Raw genomic sequence first — 22,684 nt, forward strand, 5'->3', positions numbered from 1 at the left:
CTTAAATCAAAAGACCTGAAAGCCATTATTCTCAAGATTGACCTTGCCAAAGCCTTTGACTGAGTATCCTGGCTCTTCATTAAGATGATCCTCATCCACTTAGGTTTCCCTATTGAATTCATCAACTGGATCATCTGTTGTATCAACACCGTCACCTATAGCATACTAATCAATGGCTCAGCATCACACTTCTTCCATGCTGAGCGAGGATTGAGGCAGGGTTGTCCCTTGTCTCCCCTCTTATTCCTCTTGGTGATGGAGGGTCTCAGCAGACTTATTGCCTCGGAAAAGAGGGGGGGTAGATTAAAGGGCCTTAAAATGACTGATCTCTTATACCTCACCCACCTGCTTTTCATTGACGATGTTATGATATTCTTAGATGGCAGTGTCAGGGATTCGACCACTTTCCATGAGATCCTTAGCCTATTTGAAAAAGCAACTGGCATGACAGTGAATCAAACCAAGTCCACCATCACTTTGTCTCACATTACACCTCATGAAGCTAGAGCTGCCAATCTTCATTTTTAGTACTCCCCCCACAATCTCTCGGATGGACTCAAATATCTGGGATTCCGGATAAAACCAAACAGCTATAGGATCGTAGACTAGATCTGGTTAGTAGTCAAGCTGGAAAAGAGGCTAAAAAGTTGGAATCACAGACTACTCTCTAGAGCAGGGTGACTTGTCCTAATCAAATCAGTTCTAGAAGTCACCCCCATATACTAGATGTCCCTAGCATGGATTCCCCGGGGGATCCTCAGCCGAATTCAACAGCTCTGCAGTCGATACCTTTGGAAAGGGCACAAGGAAGGTAAAATATTCGCTTGGGTATCTTGGAAAAAAATTTCCTTACTAAAGAAATGGGGGGGTTGGGGGATTAAAGCTACCTTACTTTGCAAAAGCACTAGCAGCAAAGATGAGTTGGACTCTGCTTACTGCTAGCAACCTTTGGACAATAGTGTCATTTCACAAGTACATCTAGCCATTCCAGATCATGGATTGGGCTCGACAACAAACCTGGCCTAGTGCAAGAATATCCATTGTTTGGAAATCTATCTTACAAACTATGCCTTTCATCAGAGCGGATCTGGCATGGTGCATAAATAATGGTTCTTCGGTAAGAATTGGTGTCGATCCATGGATAGGTGGGGGCAATCAATACATTCTCCCTCCGGAGCTCATTCAATTCCTAAATCGTAGGGAGGTCAAGATGATAGCCCATATTGCAGATCAAGACCATCGATCCTATCTCAGACAGCACTGGAGATCAGCACATGATCTAGATATCCCTGCACAGTGGCAGCAATCTTGGGATTTATTCATAGGGGCTCTAGAGGAGGCGCATATCATTCTCAATCAGGAACCTGATGCCCTAGTTTGGACCCCTGCTGAGCATGGGATATACAACCCAAAGCTAGGATACTTGCATCTTATTCAGGCCACAAAGCCGAATCATCCCCATAGTTGGTGGCAGAAGCCTCAGAAGCTTAAAGCTCCCCCTCGAATGCGGTTATTCATGTGGTCTATCCTAAACAACAAAACCCCCATGGGAGAGGCGCTCATGCATAGATCTGTATACGGGCCGAGCTGGTGCGTTCTCTGCCAATAGGCATATGAATCAAACGAACATTTGTTTTTGCACTGTCCACAAGTCTCATATTTCTGGCAAGCCATCACTCAACATCTCTCAATTAGAAACACATGGCAGGGACCTTCTCTCATACAAGCCTGGAACAGCTGGACCATCACCCATCAAAAGGAAAAATACCAATGCCTTCCCCTTATACTCTACTGGACTATTTGGCTTGGGCGCAACTGCTACATCTTCAAAAATTAGCCTATCAACTGGAAATTTCTCTCTGCTCAGGCATTGTCCACCTTCCATGATGTCCCCAAGGATGTGCCACCATGCACACGCACTATAACAGGACCTGGTAATATATCTCAGAACATCACCATTGCAAAGTCAAGCTTGGCCTGAGCGAAGGAACTAATAACTTTTCTGAGCTCCTTACACTCAGACACTTGTTGCATTTCACCCTTGCGCATAACTACATTTCTGTTCAGATCTTTGGAGACTCCCAAATCATCATAAACTGGTTCAATGCAATAAATCAATGCCATGCCATTTCTCTTCAAAATATTCTAAATGACGTGCTTAATCTCAAAATAGGCTTTAATATGATCTCTTGTCAACATATACACAGGGAATACAATGAGGATGCTGACAAGCTTTCCAAGGAGGGCTCGCTACTTCCCCGAGGCATGTGGATAATCAGTGAACAGTGGGACACAGAGGTCTATCAATACCATCACAGACCGTACATAGACCAGGACTACCACAGGGTGGATCGGCCATAGACTACTATGTAGCTACAGCCGATGTTTTTGAGTATATATAGACTCTGGAACTTGTATATTTTTTTGCTATGACAAAACAGACAGTATTATTTTTTGAAAATGGTCGGCAAGGTCAAGTTTTTGCTATCACAAAATATGTATAAAGCACTAGACTGATCATACAGATAACGCATATGCCTCAGGCATCTACTACATGTAATTTTTCTTACATAAATGAAAGATTACGATTTTTCTCTTCGGAAAAAAATAAATAAAATAAAAATAAAAATAAAAATAAATAAATAAAAATAAAATCATCATTATTATTATTATTATTATTATTATTATTATTATTATTATGTTTTGAATATTAACATTATTAATAATATTTTTTCTTATATATAATACTACCTAAGCACCCACGAGGGATTTGAACTGGTGACCTATCGCAAGGAGTGCCTTAACAGTTCACCCATTCACCGTCAATCCAAAGCCCCGTGGGAAACATTATTAATAATATTAGAAAATGGTATTAATAACATATTCATGTTATAATTAAGTATTAATAATATTTTTCCCCCATAAAAAATCATAATTTTATTAATGGAAACAAAATTACATGTTGTAGATTCTTACAATGCATTAAATCAAGACAGCCGAAACTGGTGTTCACATAGTAAAAAAAATAGTTCGAAATGGAAGTAAACATGTTACCCTTTTCTCCATTTGTTCCTATCTACCTTCCTCCATTCTCCTTGAGATGGAGGTCGTTACAAGTGCTAGCTTGGTCTCTTCATTCATTCTTGGATTTTCCTTATCTGAATCCAAACTTTCGGATACATAATGACATTTGGAACCCCCATCTCCTTTGCTTTAGGGATCATCTGTAGCCACGATGTGTGTGTTGGAGTTCCTAAAACGTCATGATTTACTCTCCCCTTTTCTACATTTTCTTGTGGATTATGGGTTTCTTCATTGATAGGGGGATCCATTTCTTCATCATCCTCTTCATATTGAGGTTGTTGTTGTGGAAATTTCCATCCCTTCGGTTTCTTTCCTGGTTTTTTCTTCCTTCGAGGTGCTTTCTTGGCATCAAGGAATGTATTTTGTAGATGCCTTGTTTGTCGGCATATTCGACATCTAAAATTCATGTTCTCAAAATCTATAAATTGTGTCCAGCACTCCCTGTTATGTGTCAAGAGGATACGATCCATCAATCCTTTGTTGAGGTCCACCTCCACACATATTCTGGTGAAAGTGTAGATTCTTTCTTTGACTCTTTCTGTATATGTCTTTATGTATTTCCCTAAGAGGTCTCCAATGCCTTCTATCATTTTATGGTGCTAGAAATGTAGGGGGAGATTATGCAATCTAACCCAAATTGACATTCTTGATACCACCATTATATTGGCATCAAATTCTAGGAACCATGGGGTGACAAAAGGTCCCACAAAACCTCAAATCCATGGGCCCTCTTGTAATATATATTTTTTTTCCTACGATGATGCAAACATTACTAAGAAAAAACCCTTGGAGTAGAGATGAAACTCACAATTTATTGTCCAAGTTATGAAAATCCAGTGGAAAAGATCCATTGGTTTTGGCCAAAAACCATTGAATCTGCATATAACTACTTGATATTTGTTTCTGATAGGTATACAGTCATTGTTGGGAATTGATTCAGTTGTTCCACCATATAGGGGTTAGGTGTATTCCATGTCTCATCTCGTATTGTTGAGGAAATAGACTTCTATTTGAGGATGCCTTTGAATGAAGGACCTCCATTTAATTGTTTGTGATTTGAATCTATTCCTTTGGGAAGACTAGATCCATTGAGAGTATTCAACAGATGCATTGTAGAGTATTCATGATAATATCCATGCGAATTATACATATGTGATAAAAATCTAGTTGGGTCATGTGTAAATCAACCCCTTAATTCACAAAAAATACATATGAAAAAATATGACAATCTATGGCCCATATTAGGATTAGAGTACCATAGTATCCACACAAAAATAAAGACATACAATATAATATGTTTCTACTAAGGATAGATAGAAGAAAATAAAAAAGAATCATCTGAATATATATACAAAATTTTGATGAAGTACTGATGTCTCAAGTTATGATTTGCCCCAGCTACATGTTAGGTGAACTACTAGTCCCCAAAAACCTATTGCGAGCCTTCTTTGGAAAAACAATATGTTATAGTATTCATCTCCATATAGATGTGACAACATGAAATAGAATTAAAATAAAATTTCTTCAAGAATTGGAAGAAGTGTGTGGTTGTGTGTAACAACCCTCGTGAAAACTCCATGTAAATATATATATATATATATATGGCCACGGCGATGGGACACATATTCCAAGCTCAATGGCAGGGGAAGCATCTTAATGGGTGTTGATTCAATTTATTATGGGTAAGGAAATTAGAAAAGGCAATGGCTAAGGCTTTGGAAAGGCAACAAGGCACTTTTGGCACATTTATTTGTGAAAATAATGGAAATTAGGAGAAAAAGAAGGTGAAAGGTTGCAGGTTGCATGTGAGGAGGAAAATGAAGGAAAATAATTAAAAGTGCAGAAAATAGAGGCCTCATTAATAAAAAGGCTTATGAGAATTAGTTAGCAAGCTCTTGGCTCAAGTGTGATCAGTTTAGTTTTGGAGCTCTCTCATTATTCTTTCTCTCTCTCACTCTTGGACACACAGAGTTTTCTTGGAGCACTTTAGCATTGGAGAAAGAAAGGCAAAGAAGTCAAAAGGAAGCAAAGATCAAGTAGGGAAAGGCAGGATCAAGCAGCTACAATAGGATTTATTGCAGGTATCGATTTGCATGTGTATTTCCCTTGCTATATTTTACATGCATGGTATTGCATGTGGTTATTTTCTATCATGGCATGGGTTTTGCGAGATGTGACATTGTTATTCAGCATAGCCTTGCCATTTTCGAATAGCCTTGATGAGATGGGTTGTCATAATTCAGTTAATTTGGGATGGCTGGATGGATTTGAAGTTGAGTGGGGTGGATCTTCAAAATGACAACACATGGCCTAGTGGTCCCTAAACTGGACTATGGATCACGGTAAAGCCACTGGCTTAGTAACCTTGAGCCAAACTGTGGGTTGTGGTAAAGCCAAGATTGTGTACCTCGGTGGGCCTAAGAATCCTTGCTGGTGAATGGAGGTATATACGGTAAAGCGAAGAGGTGGATTTCTCTTCGTTGGGCATAGTAATATCAGGATTGGATGTATGCTAAAACCTAGAGAGTGTGTATCGGTGTAGGGCCTAGTGATCCCTGGATTAGACTGTGGATTACGGTAAAACCTGAGAGACTACGAGGCACTCAAAATCCTAACGGTGTAGGTGGAGAACTCTGTAGGTGGAGAACTCTAGTGGCATCCTTGCTTGTTTGGTTCTTTTGGTGTGTTTTATGACTCCCACATTCATGCTTGGAATATTGCACGGGGGTGATTGGTTGAAGAGAGAGTTGGCTCAACCAATCTATGGTCAGGTGGAATGTGGTAGTGCCATCTCTAGTTGTTTATTGCATTCATTAATGAGAAATTCATTCCCTTGGTTTTCATGTGTAAATGTACTAATGTATATATGAATTTTATGGATGGTATGTTTATGATATTTTTGTTCCTATTATGCTCATTATATGTATGTTCTATGACATCAACTATGTACGGCTCTCAACATGTTTTTACTTGTAAGTGAATGGATAATGTATCTATGACCTAATAGATGATAATGCAACAAATGACATGAGGGAACAATGTTTTTTAACGGTTCTTAGATAAGTACAAGATCCCTATGTTTAATTTTGTTAGTTACACCTACATTGGTCATGTATTCATGTCTATTACATGCTTGCGACATGTTTGACGAAATTCCTGTCATGGCTAGTAGGGGTCTGATTAAGGTCTCGTTTAACTTATTTCTTTTGCATCATTACTTCCCTGTTATTTTACTACTCTTAAGTTATCATTCCATTCTGGGCAGTGGCCTGGGCTGTGGACCTGAAAAAGTGGCTCAAATCTCAGGGACGCCAGCACAAAACTGGAAAAATTGGTCCCTAGATGCTAGCAGGAAAGCCTGTGAGAGAGACTCTGGGTTTTTGGATGTTGTCATGCATATAGCATGAGAGCGACTAAGGCTTAAGTTGTCCAGAAGTTCAGTGGGACCCGAGGGAAAGTTCTCTGGAGTGTTGGATTGGTTCTTGAGGGTCGTGAAGCTGATGTTGACTGTATGTATGGTGTGTTTCCATCGGTTCCACTTCCTTAACATGACTTAGGAGGTTGAATCATATCATAGTGGCCTTCCATCGGATGTTTACCCCGGTTAGATGGTTTCTTGGGTAGATGTGGAAGGAGGGTGTTATAGAGTGTTATCAGAGCATGTTTCACCCATTAGAATGGATGGGTTGTGTGTTGGTCATGCATTCATGTTGATTTCATGTGTGTTCCTTATATTTGTAGTCCATGTGCTTGTTGCATTTACATGGTGTTGATCATGGTTGTAGTGATGTCGCCATGTGAAGGTTGAAGTTGTTGTCAAGGAATATGTATTCATGTGTGTATGGTTGAGTATAAAGTGTTAGGCACATCAAAGTTTCACATGTTTTAAAGTGTATGTGATGTGGTTGTTTTTGTCATGCATGAGGTAATGGTTTGTATAGTTGATATGGTCATGCATTAAAGATTGGACCCTAGCTAGAATGATGTGTATATGGTTTCATACTCATGTGTTATATATCTATATGAATTTGTTATGCATGCATGGTCTTGGTCATATTTATGCATGAAATGTAGGCCAAACGCCCTGTCAAGTCATGGTGTGAAATTTAGGTTATCATGATGCTATTGGTTGTTATGATGCTAATGTGTTGGCTGAGATAGAGAAGGAGATGCAGATCATCATAATGAGGTTGCAGCATTAGACTTTGGGATAAGAGAAGATCCTCATTTAGGTTTGCATGTTGGGCATGCAAGTAAGTAAGTTAAGGATTGTTATATGCATTAGGTTTATATACATTAAGTTTATGTACATATCTGATGTTATGGTTACATTCATGAAACATGTTAGTTGATTAGTGTAGTTATATGCACATGTGTTAGATAGTCAAGAATGATAGTAACATGTAGTTGTATGCATTACTATTGTTGTTCTATATTAGATAACCTAATGATTACGTTATATGTTATTGATGAAGTACTTATAGGGTAACTTCTTATAGTTAAATGATAGCTAGCTTGATGATTAGGGTTATAGCATTTATACCTTGATGTTATATGTATCACACTAAGTTGGATTGGCCTATGCAGATGGTTAGGGTTATGACATTCAGGTATGGGTTGACTTATTGTGTTTCATTGTGTGGTACTAATCTAGATTGATCGTACATATGTGATTTCTATGCATACATGACAAATGTTTATGACCTTATGATGTGAACATGTTAGTTAGTTACTGTTATTGATATTATGATTCATGTTTGAGTTGATATGTTGAGAAGTTATATCATGCTAACTAGCTTGATTGTGCAGACAAGATAGCCCCCCTTGAGATATAGTAAGGTATGAGTTTACTTATGTCATATATTTGGTGCTTGATTGTTTGATTATGTCATCTAGTTAATTTATTTAACATGGTATGTTGAATTGCATAATATGAGTATGTGTTCAAATGATTTTGTTTTAAGGTGATTGTACTAACATATATGTGCTCAGATAGTTGATATGTACTTGAGTGTAGTAGGTGACAGTCGTAGCATTAGGTCTAATCACTATGAGTTGACTATGGATTATGACATGATCGTTAAATGTTGATTTAAAATTGATATATATGATTGTTTTGATATTTGGAGCATGTGGTTGACATGTGTGAGTAGTTGTAGGAAACATGCTTGGTATTAGTATGATAAGGTAATAGTTGATATGTTTATACAACTAACAGTTGGGTGATGTGGTAGTACACAGTAAGCCTCGATTGCAAGAAGGTAAAAAGGGTAAAAGAAAGGAATCAGACAATAATTCCTTTGGTTATGTTTGGAAACCCTAATTCTAAATGAATGAGTGCCTTGCATACAGGAAGTATTCTTAACCTTGATTTTGTCTGACATTATGAGGATATATGCTATATTCATGAACATGTACTTGACAAGTAGATTAGCTAGTCTCTAGTTACAGTTGGATCTGTCATGGAAATTGGAGTCCCTTGAGAGATGGCATGGATGTGTTCAGTTGCAAGAAAAGTGCTTAGCACAACAAGATAAGGTAACTTGTGTATTTTTATATTTATTTATGCACTTATAGTTATGTATTTATGGCAATATGATGCAGGAGATTGCATGAAAAAGAGATTGCCATGAAATCTTGAAGAATGCTTGGGTTGAGCTTTTCTTGCAAGCACTGGGAACCATGGGGATTGAGTCATGGTGTTTGTTGTCAATCATGTGCTTTTGGTCTTTCGTTATTTGTTGTGCTTGATTGGCGGCTTTGTTTATGTCTAGTGTGTGGCCATACTGCTTTGTTTGTGGAGTCACGTTGTTATTAGTTTTCATGGTTTTTTTCTTGTTTGTTTCTTGTGCCTGCATTTTAAGTTTTGAGCCTTGGGAATTGGTTGAGAAAGAGGAAAGTTAATGGAGCTTGGGGAGAGATGTGTGCTACCCGAAAGGTAGTGTAAGACACAGATGAAGCTTTGTGCATTAGTAAGTGTAGCAGAAGATAAGATTACGACAGTCGGTTGGACTAGCTGGGTCCATTGTGGTAAATGGACGGTGGTAGTACATACATGAGAAAGGTAACCAGAAAAGGTAAGGTAAGTGGGTCTAAGGTGTCAGATGCCTTGACTACGTTGGGAACGATTTCTCTCAAAGTTTTGCATGCTATGCACAAATAAGGAAGTTCTCTTAACCCAGACCTTATGTTATTGTTAATTATGTTATGATCATGATTATGTTGATGTTTATATACATGTATATATGTGTGTATGTATGTCGTTGTCTGATAGGACCATGATTGTTTTATGCTAATTTTATGTATATGTATGTATGTATATATGTATATATATATATGTATGTATCTATGTCACTATTTGACAGGGTCGTTATGAATCATTCTTATGGAGGAATGATTACTTATGCAGGTGAATCACATGAAGAGGTTTTGGGTCTTACGAGTAATCAATTGGGAGGAGTAGCTTGACAGATTTATGAGGTCAATATCATGTGGTTATGAGTTGATATTATGTGATTATATTATGTCAATTCTATGGACAGGTATCTTGAGGGATACATCAGTGAAATGAAAGCAGTGTCTTCTACGACATGTTGGGACAAGCATTGATAAGACACTAGAAGCAAGGTTGCTTGGTAGAGACAATGTGGTTTTGGATGCGTGGTACTATTGTTGCTCATATGTTGTATATGTTGTACATGTTGCATATGTAACATAGTTACCGATCAAACGAGAACTATTACCTCAAAACGGGTACTCTAACCCAAAATCCCCCAAAAAACATGAAAAAAAAGGTTGAAAACGAAAAGTGTTGATTTTGGAATAACAAATTTTTTTTTTCGGGGTACATTTTCAACTTTTTCTAAAAATTGCACTAAAAACCAAATTTTTGTGCGCAAAAAACACCCTCCAAAAAAAAATGTTGATGTTGGAATAACGTTTTTTTTTAGGGTTAATTTTCAACATTTTCTAATAATGACGTTAAAAAAAATATATCATGACTCTGAAAATCTTTAAATTTCCAACAAGTTTCAAGTATGAACTTCAAAAAAAAAAAAAAAAAAAACAACAACAACACTTATAATTGTTTTCAACCATAGCATTAAACATAAAATATTTATGACTTAGAAAAACATTAAAATATTGACAATTTTTCAACCATGGAATTAACACCAAAGGTTATTACTACAAAAAAATCTTAAGTTTTCAAAAAATTTGAAACATGACATTATGGAAAAAAATTATGAGTAAAAACCCTTAGAAAAGAAAAGGAAAAAACACAATAAAAAAGTAAACATAAAAAATAAAAATAAATTATAAAAATTAAAAACCAAAATAATAATAATAATAATAATAATAATAATAATAATATCAAAAAATTCAAATATTGAAAAAAAAAACCCAATAAAAAGAACACAAAAAATAATACAAATGAAAACAAATTTTCAAATATTGAAAAAAAAACACACACACACAAAAATGAAATAATAAGTAGTAATAAAACATGAAATAAAAAATAAAAAACATGACAAAAAAATATCAAATATATAAAAGAAGAAAAAGAAAAACAAACTATAAAATGTTTAAAAAAAAATCAAAATTTACTACAAAATTTAAAAATTAACCAAAAAAAAGAAAAAAACAAAAAAAATGGAAAATATTTCAAAAATACAATATAATTTAAGAAAAAACTAACCTTTTTTGAAGTTAAAAAAATAAAATAAAATAGAAACAAAATAATTAAAAAAATGAAAATAAAAAATAAAAAAGAAAAAGAAATATATAAAAAAATTAAACATTAAAATAAAAAAATTTAAAATATTATAATATAAATCATCCTAAAAAACCGACAAAAAAGGCCAGCCGTTTCTTTTTTTCAATTTTTGTTTCTAATTTATTTTTTTAAATGATTTATAATATGAAGTTTCATCTTTTTTAAATAATTTTTTATTTTAATGTTTATTTTTTTTAAATATTAATTTTTTTCTTTTAATTTAAATTTTGTTATTTTTTTCATTTTCATTTTTATTTTTTAATTATTTTTATTTTATTTTTTTATTTAAAAAAATATTTTTTATTTGATTTTCTTACATTATGTTGTATTTTTTAAATATTTTCTTTTTTTATTTTACGAGTAAATTTTGATTTTTTTTCCTTTTTTGTCTTTTTTATATTTGATTTTTTTGTCATGTTTTTTAATTTTAATTTTATGTTTTATTACCTATCATTATTATTTTTTTTTATTTTGTTTTTTTTATTGTTTTTATTTTTTCAATATTTGAAAATTTGTTTTATTTTGTATTAATTTTTGTGTGCTCGTGTTTCTTTTATTGTTTTATTCTTTTTAGAATATTTGAAAATTTGTTTTCTTTTGTATTATTTTTGTGTTTTTTTTTTTTAATATTTGAATTTTTTGATATTTTTTCTTAGTTTTTTTTTACAAGTTAATTTTGTTTTTTTTTTTTTTTTTTAATATACTTTTTAATATTTGACTTTTTTTTATCATGTTTTTTAATTTTATTTTTTATGTTTTATTATCAACATTAAAATCAACAACATTAATATATATATATATATATATATATATATATATATACACTTAGCGCATTATAAAATTGAAAGTGTAAAAAATAAGCCCTCTAAACAAAAAGGGTTGATATTGCATTAGCACTTTTCAAAATCAAGATGTAAATCACTAATAAAAAAAAATGTTCATACTAGATACATAAGAAAATTTAAAGTGTCAAAGTAAGCCCTTTAAAAAAAATTGTGTTAATGTTGCATACACACTTTTCAAAACCAACATGAAAATCACTAACATTTAAAAAAAAGATGTTTATACTTGATACATATGAAAATTTAAAGTGCCAAAAATATGCTCGAAAGAAAATATTTATTCTAAATCATAACTTTTCAAAATCGAGCGATTTTTTGCTACCTCAAAAAAACGGGTACTAGGTAATTTTTTCATTTGTTCGGTAACTATGTTATGTGTTGTTTTGTGCATGCAGTATGGTGCATATATAGTGTGTGTGCATGTTGTTTATGCAATGTTATGTACAAGATGGTACAGATAGTGTTGTGGGAATATTGCATATGCAATGATGGGTATAGATGGTGCTATGTATAGGTTGTATATGTAGTATTGTTTATAGATGATGCTATGTACGTGTTGGATATGCAGTGTTATGTACCTATGGTGTTGCATGCATGTTGTACATGTGGTGCTAGGTACATATGGTGTTATGTGCATGATTGTACAAGTGTTTTTATGTGCATGTAGTGTTGTGTAAATGTTGTACAAGTGGCGTTGTGTGCAGGTAGTGTTGTGTACATGTCGTGCATGTGCGGTTGTATACATGTAGTGTCGTGTACATGTCGTGCACGTGGTACTATGTACATGTGGTATTGTGTGGACATTGTACAGGTGGTGCAATGTACATGTGGCGTTGTGTACACATTGTGCAGGTGGTGTCCTGTACATGTGATGTTATGCACACATTGTGCAGGTGGTACTGTGTACATGTTGTATATATGGTAATGGTGTACATGTGGTATTATTTGCATTTCATACACGATGTGTTGTGGGCATGCGATACTATGTATGTGCATTGTGTAGCCGTGGTATTGTGACATGTGTATTGCTTGTGTTGTAATTTGTGGAGTACATGTATTTTGTTGTGTTGTATGCCAGGTGCAAGTAAATGTGTTGTGTGGCATTGTACATTAGGTATAGATGTATGAGTTTTGTTGTATATCAGGTGTATGCGTATGCATTTGGTGGTGTCACACGTTGTGTGTGGATGTATGTCTTGTGGTGTACATGGTGTACGTATACGTGTTGTGTTGTGTCATACACTAGACGTAGGAGTATGTACTGTGTTGTGTTGTACACTGGGTGTAGATGCATGTATTGCAAGGTGTTGTATGTCGTGTGTGGTGGTATGGGTGTGATGCACACATTGTGTATGTGCACATAGTTGAGGAGAAGGCACTGGGTGTTTTTCGGATTCAACAATCGATCCAGACAAAGGTAGAAGCTAGGGATTGATGAAAGGATAAGTATCGCCATTTTAATTCAGTTTTATTTATGCATGTGATTTATGACTATGGTATATGATGATTACATGTGATGTATGATTCTGATTTATGATGGTTACATGCCACTTATGAATTTGATCTATGATGATTGTGTTTGAGCTAACCTGATGTGATATTTTATACATGTTGATTTGGTCAAAGATTCTAGTTTGAATTTTTGTGACAAGAAGTAAAAAAGATTGCAAGTATACCTTATTGATGAATTACCAATGAGGTATGATTTGAGTTTATTTCAATTATTTTGAATCTAATGGAACTTTTGTGCTTGGAACAGGAATGCATGAAGATGGTTAGTTGAGTGGTCAAAGTAGACTGCAAGAATTAGCAACAATAGTGAAAGAAATTAGAATAGGCAGTAGTATGGTCATAAAGAACTTCAGGAGCATGGTCATTGTGGAACACCGGTACCCAATAGTGTCCATTGATTTCCATGAGCATGCTATGACTGGTATGATGGTTTTAAGGTAGGGATATGCCTTGGTTTTTGTATCTTTCGATGTGAGGAATCTGTTGGCATTATGTTCTCTGGTATGGCTATATGTTACAGATGTTGTACTTGATGGCAACTCCCATGACAAGGCTCTCAATTTATTGAAAAATAAGAAGGACGCAGGAAATCAGTTCAGAAGGTGCATACCCGCAGGTACACCTTGCAGGGACCACGTCCAGAGTCACAGGCTAGCCATTCAGGAGGTGCATCCACCCAGTGCACACATTTCAAGGCAGAGAAAAGCTCACGTGGGGTTTCTTGTGTTTTACTCTTGGTATCTAGCCGACGGTATTGTGTTATTATGGTGTCGGCTCGTGGTATTGTTCCATGATTTGAGGAGGAGCTTATCTATATAAAGCTAAGGAGATCATTTGGTTTGTGCAAGTCTTTGGTTGAATATCTTATGAGGCTAGATCTGGTCTAGATCTAAAAAGGCGAATCTTCTGAAAGACTGAGATCTCTTTGGCGCATGATCAGATCTGTAGATCTGACTGTTTGGGTTACTTTTGAAGTCTTGAAATCATCTATGCCCGGAGGTACGCAGGTGCAGTAAGGGTTCAGGTGCGTCGGGACGTAGGCGCAGAAGGGTTCAGGTGTGCCGGGACGCAGGCGCAGAAGGGTTCAGGTGCGTCCGGGACGCAGTGCAGTAACAGGAGATCTGCGTGGGGACGCAGAGAGACTAAGGTTCAGGTGCGTCCCTGGAGCAAAAGGACGCGGCGCGATAGCATTTCTGGGTGCGTCTCTGCAGCAAAGTACGCGGCACGATAGTGCTTCTGGGTGCGTCCCTGCAGCAACAGGACGCAGTGCAGTTCAAGGAACAGTGCGTGGGCACGCAGTGCAGCAGAAGGATCTCTGTGTGTGGACGCAGGGGAGCAGAAGGTTAACTGCGTCTGGTCGCAGGCCACAGAAGGGAAAACTGCGTCACTGTCTTAAGATGTTCTGTTGATTGAATTTCTCTGTTGATAAGGTGTTCTGGGTTAGTTCTGTTATTACTGATCTGATAACTGTAGTGGACTGTAACTGTTATGTACTTAATGATCATTTGATGCTTTATGAAAAGAAGTAGGGGGTTGTAGCTCCCTTCCAGGAGAAGACTGGAAAACGAGAGAGAGTTGTAGCTCTCTGCAGGTTGCAGCCTGCGTACTGGTAAAGGACTGCACCAGTACAAAATCATTGTAAAAGGAGTTTCTAATTTGAAAGAAGATAGAGACATATTGCAGCAGGTGGTTTTCACCCACATTGGGTTTCCACCTTACATCTTGTGTTCTTTGGTGTGACTATCTGTTGTCTTTGTTCATGTTCATTATTTTATGGTACTGACATGAAAAAAAATAATTCAAAGATCAAATAAGGAAGATTTATTAAATTGCTAGATAATACTGATTCACCCCCCCTCTCAGTATTATTTCCAACAATTGGTATCAGAGCAGGTCCTTCAGAGAAGCTTGATCGCTTGAAGGTAGATCGTTCATCATGAGCAACTACGAGAGAGAAGCATCAATCAGGCCACCGGTTTTTGATGGGACAAACTTCAATTATTGGAAGGTAAGAGTTACTGCATATCTTCAATCTCTTGGTACAGAAGTTTGGGACATTGTTGAAACAGGCTACGCTTTTCCTTCAGCTACTCCTACAGATCTAGCTGAGAAAAAGAAGTATGAAACAAATGCAAAAGCAGTCAGTACTCTGTTAGGATGTATATCCCAAACGGAATTCATGAAGGTAATGCACTACAAATCCGCAAAAGAGATATGGGACAAAATTGTCACAAGCTATGAAGGAGATGAACAGGTAAAGCGTGCTAAACTTCAAACTCTCAGGATTCAGTATGAGACTCTCAAGATGTATAATGATGAAAGTGTGGCTAACTATTTTCTTCGGGTAGATGAGATTGTTAATTGTATGAAAAATTTGGGTGAAGAAATAAGAGAGGCTATAGTGGTTGAAAAGGTTCTAAGATCATTGTCCCCCAAGTTTGAATCTAAAGTATCTGCTATAGAAGAAAAGGAAAATCTACGAATTCTCACTATGTCTCAGCTACATGGAATTCTAACTGCTTATGAAATGAGAAAGGGAGGTCCATCAGACAGAAGAGAAGCTGCTTTCAAGACATCAGGTAAAGAAGATTATTATGAAGCAATCCACGTCCCAGAAGAAGAGGAAGAAGAATCAAATTTTGTCAGAAAACTTCAAAGAGGTTCTGGAAGATTCAGAGGTAAGTTACCTTTTAAATGCTTTTCTTGTGGAAGAGTAGGTCATTATGCTGCAAAATGTCCTTATAAGGATAAAGGAAAGGAACCTGCTAGATGGAACAAGAAACAAAGTGCAAATAAGAAAAGCTACTACACCCATGAAGATAGTGATGGTCTATCGAACAGTGATGAAGATGAATGAGGTAATGAATATAAGTTGTTAATGGCATTTGAAGATGATGATTATATGGATGCTATAGATGTGGATAACCTTTATGATGAAATTACTAGACTCAAGAGATGTATAGAAGAAAAGAATGTGATCATTGATACTTTACAATTTCAAATTGATGAAAAGGAAAAACATCTTGAAAAACTAGAAGGAGAAATTGTTGGTCTTAGAAAAGAGATTGAGAAAACAAAAACTATTAATCTTAAGTTTGTCAAAGGATCTGAAACTTTGGATAAGATTATCAATGTGCAGCGGTCTCCTCTAAACAAGACAGGTCTGGGCTACAATGGAGAAACCTCTCAAGCATCCACCTCTAAGAGTTATCTTGATGCAGCAAGAAGAAATGAGCAAAAGAACAATGAAGATCATCAGGTAAAGCAGGGACGAATTACAAACAGAAACTATCAGGGGCAATCCATCTTAAGGGTGAACCAGCCACAGGTAAAATCTTCTCAATTTGGTTCAAGAATAGATGAAAAAAGAAATTACAATCAGTTGGCTGGTAGATTCGATAACCGCAGAAGTTTCTTCAATGGACAATGCTTTTCTTGTCATAACTTTGGTCACAAAGCAGCTCAATGTGTTGCATATAAAACAATCATGACTAGGGAAGCTCAAAAACAAAGAAGTATGACAGGGATTACAAAAAGGACCTATAACAACTTTTCGGTTCTTGAAAATGAAGTTGAATGTTCTATTTGCAATAATTTTGGGCATGAAGACTCTGAATGCAGGAGCAGGTTTCAGCAGAAAAAGGAACAAGCCTCAAGCACCAAAACATGGAGAATAAAGGAACCTCAAACAGAAAGATGCGGGATAGCTTTTTATGCAGAGGGACAGGAAAATCTATGGTACATTGACAGTGGATGTTCGAAGCATATGACAGGTGATAAAGAAAAACTTGAATCTTATTCTGCTCTAGAAAAGGGAAAGAAAGTCTCTTTTGGAAATGATACTCCTGCAACTATAAAAGGAAAAGGCATTGCTCAGTTAAAAGAAAAGGTCAAGGCTGGAAATGTTTTGTATGTAGATGGATTGAAGCATAATCTTCTAAGTGTCAGCCAAATGTGTGATCAAAGAACCGAGGTTATATTCAAATCGAATGGATGTCTTGTTCGTGATCTTGATACAGGTAAAACAGTGCTCAAAGGCAAAAGAACTCCAAATAATCTGTACATATTTGAAGAAGGACAACAACAATGCTATCTGAGCAAGGATGAAGAGCACTGGTTATGGCATCGAAGGTTGGGACATCTAAGCTTCTCACAAATAAGGAAAGCATGCAAATATCAGGCAGTTCGCGATCTTCCAGATATCAAAATTCCTGACAACACCATATGCAAATCATGTCAGTTTGGAAAACAAACCAGAACTAACTTTCCAGAGAAAGAAGGATCAGCTAGCATGCCTCTTGAGCTATTACATACAGATACATGCGGTCCCTTCAGGAAAAGAACACCTCGAGGAGAAGAATACTTGATATTATTCATTGACAATTTCTCCAGGTTTGTCTGGTTAGGACTTATGAAGCACAAAGATGAAGCATTCGAAAAATTCAAATCCTTCAAAACCTTGGTGGAAAATGAATCAGGTCACAAAATTAAGTGCCTCAGATCCGACAGAGGTGGGGAATTTACGTCAAATGAATTTTTCGATTTCTGTGAAGAACATGGGATAAGAAGAGAATTCTCTACAGCAAGAACTCCCCAGCAAAATGGAGTTGTGGAAAGAATGAACAGAACAATCCAACAAATGGCTCGTGCTATGCTTGATGAATCAGGAACTCCCGCAACTTTCTGGGGTGAAGCTGCACATGTTGCGGTTGTTATTCTCAACAAAACAAATGTCCAGGTGAACAGCACTCAAACTCCTCATGAGCTTTGGAGTGGTAGGACTCCTTCGGTAAAGCACTTCAAAATCTTTGGGAGCAAATGCTATATCAAGAATACTGATGAGCAGCTTGGCAAACTTGAACCTAGGGCAGATGAAGGCATTCTTCTTGGTTACTCTCCATATAGCAAAGCATACAAGTGCTACAATAAAAGACTTGGCAGAATTGTTGACAACATTGATGTAGTGGTTGATGAAAAGGGATACATTCCTAGGCAAGTACATCATGAAGACATAGAAGAAGATGAAGGCTACCCTCAAAGACAGAATGATGAAGAAGAAGAACCTCAAGAAGAACCTCAAGAAGAACCAGAGGAGCAGACAAGAATAGAAGAGAAAACCCCATCCAGATATGTTCAGAAGAATCATCCAGAATCTCAGATTGTAGGGCAGAAAGAAGCAGGTGTACAAACAAGAAGAACAGTTGCAAAAGCCTCAAGCTATTTGGCATTACTCTCCTCTACTGAACCACAAAATGTGAAAGAAGCATGCAAAGATGAATGTTGGGTGAAAGCAATGGATGAAGAACTTGAGCAAATCGAAAAGAACAACACTTGGGAGCTGGTTCCTAGACCAAAGGATAAAAATGTTATCGGAACAAAATGGGTCTTCAAAAATAAATTGAATGAAAATGGAGAAGTAATTAGAAACAAAGCCAGACTTGTTTGTAAAGGGTATGCGCAGCAAGAAGGAATAGACTTTGAAGAAACCTTTGCTCCTGTTGCAAGACTTGAGGCCATCCGAATGTTCCTTGCTCTCTCAAGTTTTCAAAACTTCAAAGTATTTCAAATGGACGTGAAATCAGCCTTTCTGAATGGAGACTTGGAAGAAGAAGTGTACATTGAACAGCCAGATGGGTTCATTCTTGGAAATGATCCAAATCTTGTATGCAGATTGAAAAAGGCTCTCTATGGTCTCAAACAAGCTCCAAGGGCTTGGTACTACCGTTTGGACAAATATCTTCATCAACAAGGTTTTTCAAAAGGGTCAGCAGATAGCAATCTTTATATAAAAGTTGAAAATGACAAATTGCTAATACTTGTTGTGTATGTAGATGACATTATTTTTGGGAGCAATGAAGAAGCTATGAGTCAAAGCTTTGCCTCGGTCATGCAGAAAGAATTTGAAATGTCTTTGCTAGGAGAACTGACATATTTCCTTGGTTTGCAAATCCAACAAAAAGAAGGAGGAATCTTTTTATCTCAAACCAAGTATCTCAAACAGATTTTGAAGAAATATGGTATGGAAGATGCAAAACCAGTATGTACCCCTATGGTCACAGGATGTAGCCTCAGTGCAAATGATGAATCTGCAGCAGTACATCAACCAACCTACAGATCTATGATTGGAAGTTTACTTTATTTGACAGGTACCCGACCGGATATCATGCATGCAGTTGGAATAGTTGGAAGATTTCAGGCAAATCCGAAGGAGACTCATCTTCAGGCAGTGAAGAGAATTTTCAAATATCTTCAAGGGACTCAAAATTATGGCTTATGGTATCCTAGAGATACAGATCTTACACTTCATGCTTATACAGATGCAGATTGGGCTGGAAGCGTGGATGACAGGAAAAGCACAAGTGGTGGTGCGTTCTTTATGGGTTCCAGACTGGTATCTTGGTTCAGCAAGAAACAGAGTTCGATTGCCTTGTCTACAGCTGAAGCGGAATATGTTGCTGCTGCATCTTGTTGCACTCAACGCCTTTGGATGATGCAGACTTTGCAGGATTTTCAAATCACTTGTACACCACCTATCCCCATCTTATGTGATAACACAAGTGCAATCAGCATCTCAAAGAATCTGGTTATGCATTCAAAAACCAAGCACATACCAATCAAGTACCATTTTCTCCAGGAACAAGTACTTGAACAGAAGGTCAAGTTGGAGTACGTTCCTTCTAAGGAACAAGTTGCTGATATTCTCACCAAACCATTGCCCAGGGACACTTTTGAATACCTCAGGCAAAAGCTGGGGGTTGTTGATGCATCATCTTATTGTTGAATCTTTTTTGATTGATGGTACAGGTTCAGGGGGAGCATATAATGCATTGTTGGCATTATGGAGGATGGTCAGAAGGAGATCTTGGAAATAGCTGCAATATGTCTCTATCTCTTTCATGGTGGATTATGGTTCTTTGTTACAGATCTGGTTCTTTTTCAGGAGGAGCATGATCTTAGGGGGAGCATACCCCTTTGCCCTTGATGTCAAAGGGGGAGAATGAAGCTGAAGATTGTAAGGTTGCCATCAAGTCCAAAGGGGGAGATTGTTGGCATTATGTTCTCTGGTATGGCTATATGTTACAGATGTTGTACTTGATGGAAACTCCCATGACAAGGCTCTCAATTTATTGAAAAATAAGAAGGACACAGGAAATCAGTTCAGAAGGTGCGTACCCCCGCAGGTACACCTTGCAGGGACCACGTCCAGAGTCGCAGGCCAGCCATTCAGGAGGTGCGTCCACACAGTGCACACATTTCAAGGCAGAGAAAAGCTCACGTGGGGTTTCTTGTGTTTTACTCTTGGTATCTAGCCGACGGTATTGTGTTATTATGGTGTCGGCTCGTGGTATTGTTCCATGATTTGAGGAGGAGCTTTCCTATATAAAGCAAAGGAGATCATTTGGTTTGTGCAAGTCTTTGGTTGAATATCTTATGAGGCTAGATCTGGTCTAGATCTAAAAAGGCGAATCTTCTGAAAGACTGAGATCTCTTTGGCGCATGATCAGATCTGTAGATCTGACTGTTTGGGTTACTCTTGAAGTCTTGAAATCATCTATGCCCGGAGGTACGCAGGTGCAGTAAGGGTTCAGGTGCGCCGGGACGCAGGCGCAGAAGGGTTCAGGTGCGCCGGGACGCAGGCGCAGAAGGGTTCAGGTGCGTCCGGGACGCAGTGCAGTAACAGGAGATCTGCGTGGGGACGCAGAGCGACTAAGGTTCAGGTGCGTCCCTGGAGCAAAAGGACGCGGCGCGATAGCATTTCTGGGTGCGTCTCTGCAGCAAAGTACGCGGCGCGATAGTGTTTCTGGGTGCGTCCCTGCAGCAACAGGACGCAGTGCAGTTCAAGGAACAGTGCGTGGGCACGCAGCGCAGCAGAAGGATCTCTGCGTGTGGATGCAGGGGAGCAGAAGGTTAACTGCATCTGGTCGCAGGCCACAGAAGGGAAAATTGCATCACTGTCTTAAGATGTTCTGTTGATTGAATTTCTCTGTTAATAAGGTGTTCTGGGTTAGTTCTGTTATTACTGATCTGATAATTGTAGTGGACTGTAACTGTTATGTACTTAATGATCATTTGATGCTTTATGAAAAGAAGTAGGGGGTTGTAGCTCCCTTCCAGGAGAAGACTGGAAAACGAGAGAGAGTTGTAGCTCTCTGCAGGTTGCAGCCTGCGTACTGGTAAAGGACTGCACCAGTACAAAATCATTGTAAAAGGAGTTTCTAATTTGAAAGAAGATAGAGACATATTGCAGCAGGTGGTTTTCACCCACATTGGGTTTCCACCTTACATCTTGTGTTCTTTGGTGTGACTATCTGTTGTCTGTGTTCATGCTCATTATTTTATGGTACTGACATGAAAAAAAATAATTCAAAGATCAAATAAGGAAGATTTATTAAATTGCTAGATAATACTGATTCACCCCCCCTCTCAGTACTATTTCCAACAGAATCCTTTCTAAGGGATGGACTTCTCGAGATGGGGGTGCCAGTAGAACTTGGAAGGTGAGTGACTACACGGAAGGGGTTGACGATATTGCCAAAGGGATTATGTAGCAGAGAAGGGAAGATTGGAGATGGGTTTGTTTTAGTCATTAGCATTGGCATATGGAATCAGATACACATTGGGAGTGCTCCCTGAAATAATGAACTGGTAATTGTTCGTTAAAATGACAAGTGGCATAGGATTTAGCACTAGACATTGGATGCAGATTTGACTTTTAAATGGATTATGGACTTCCTAGGAGGGAGGTGAATTCTGGTATTATTTTGAGGGTGGAGGTGTGAGCCTCTGGATTCCCTTATTGCGGATGTAGGCATCGTATCCTTTTATTTGTTGTTTTAGCAGATGTGCGTATGTGTATATGTGGTTATTGTAAATACCGTAATGAGTTGTGTTATAAAGCTCCAGTAAAAGGTATGTTTGTCATGTTTTAATAGATGGTCATTATAAATACTGCAATGAGATGTGTTATAAAGCTCCACGGGCAGTATGTTTTATTTTCAGTAGTCTTGTTGGTTATAGGTGTCATTGAACACCGAGGACGGTGTTCCCCCAAGGGGGAGGGTTCTGTAATAGCCCTGGAGAAAATTCCATGTAAAAATATATATATGGCTACGGTGATGGGAAACGTATTCCAAGCTGAATGGTGGGGGAAACATATTAATGGATGTTGATTCAGTTTATTATGGCTAAGGAAATTGACAAAGGAAATGGTTAAGGCTTTGGAAAGGAAAAAAAGCATTTTTGGCACATTTATTTCTGAAAATAATGGAAATTAGGAGAAAAGAAAGGTGAAAGGTCACAGGTTTCATTTGAGGAGGAAAATGAAGGAAAATAATGGAAAATGAAAAAAATAGAGGCCTCATTAATAAAAAGGCTTCTGAGGATCAATTGGCAAGCTCTTGGCTCAAGCTTGATCAATTCAATTTTGGAGCTCTCTTCACACACTCTTGGACACTTAGAGTTTTCTAGGAGC

This window comes from Pinus tabuliformis, chromosome 9, assembly GCF_031772625.1.
Source record: "Pinus tabuliformis cultivar Carrire ecotype Pingquan chromosome 9, CPIR1, whole genome shotgun sequence".
Classification (NCBI taxonomy): domain Eukaryota; kingdom Viridiplantae; phylum Streptophyta; class Pinopsida; order Pinales; family Pinaceae; genus Pinus; species Pinus tabuliformis.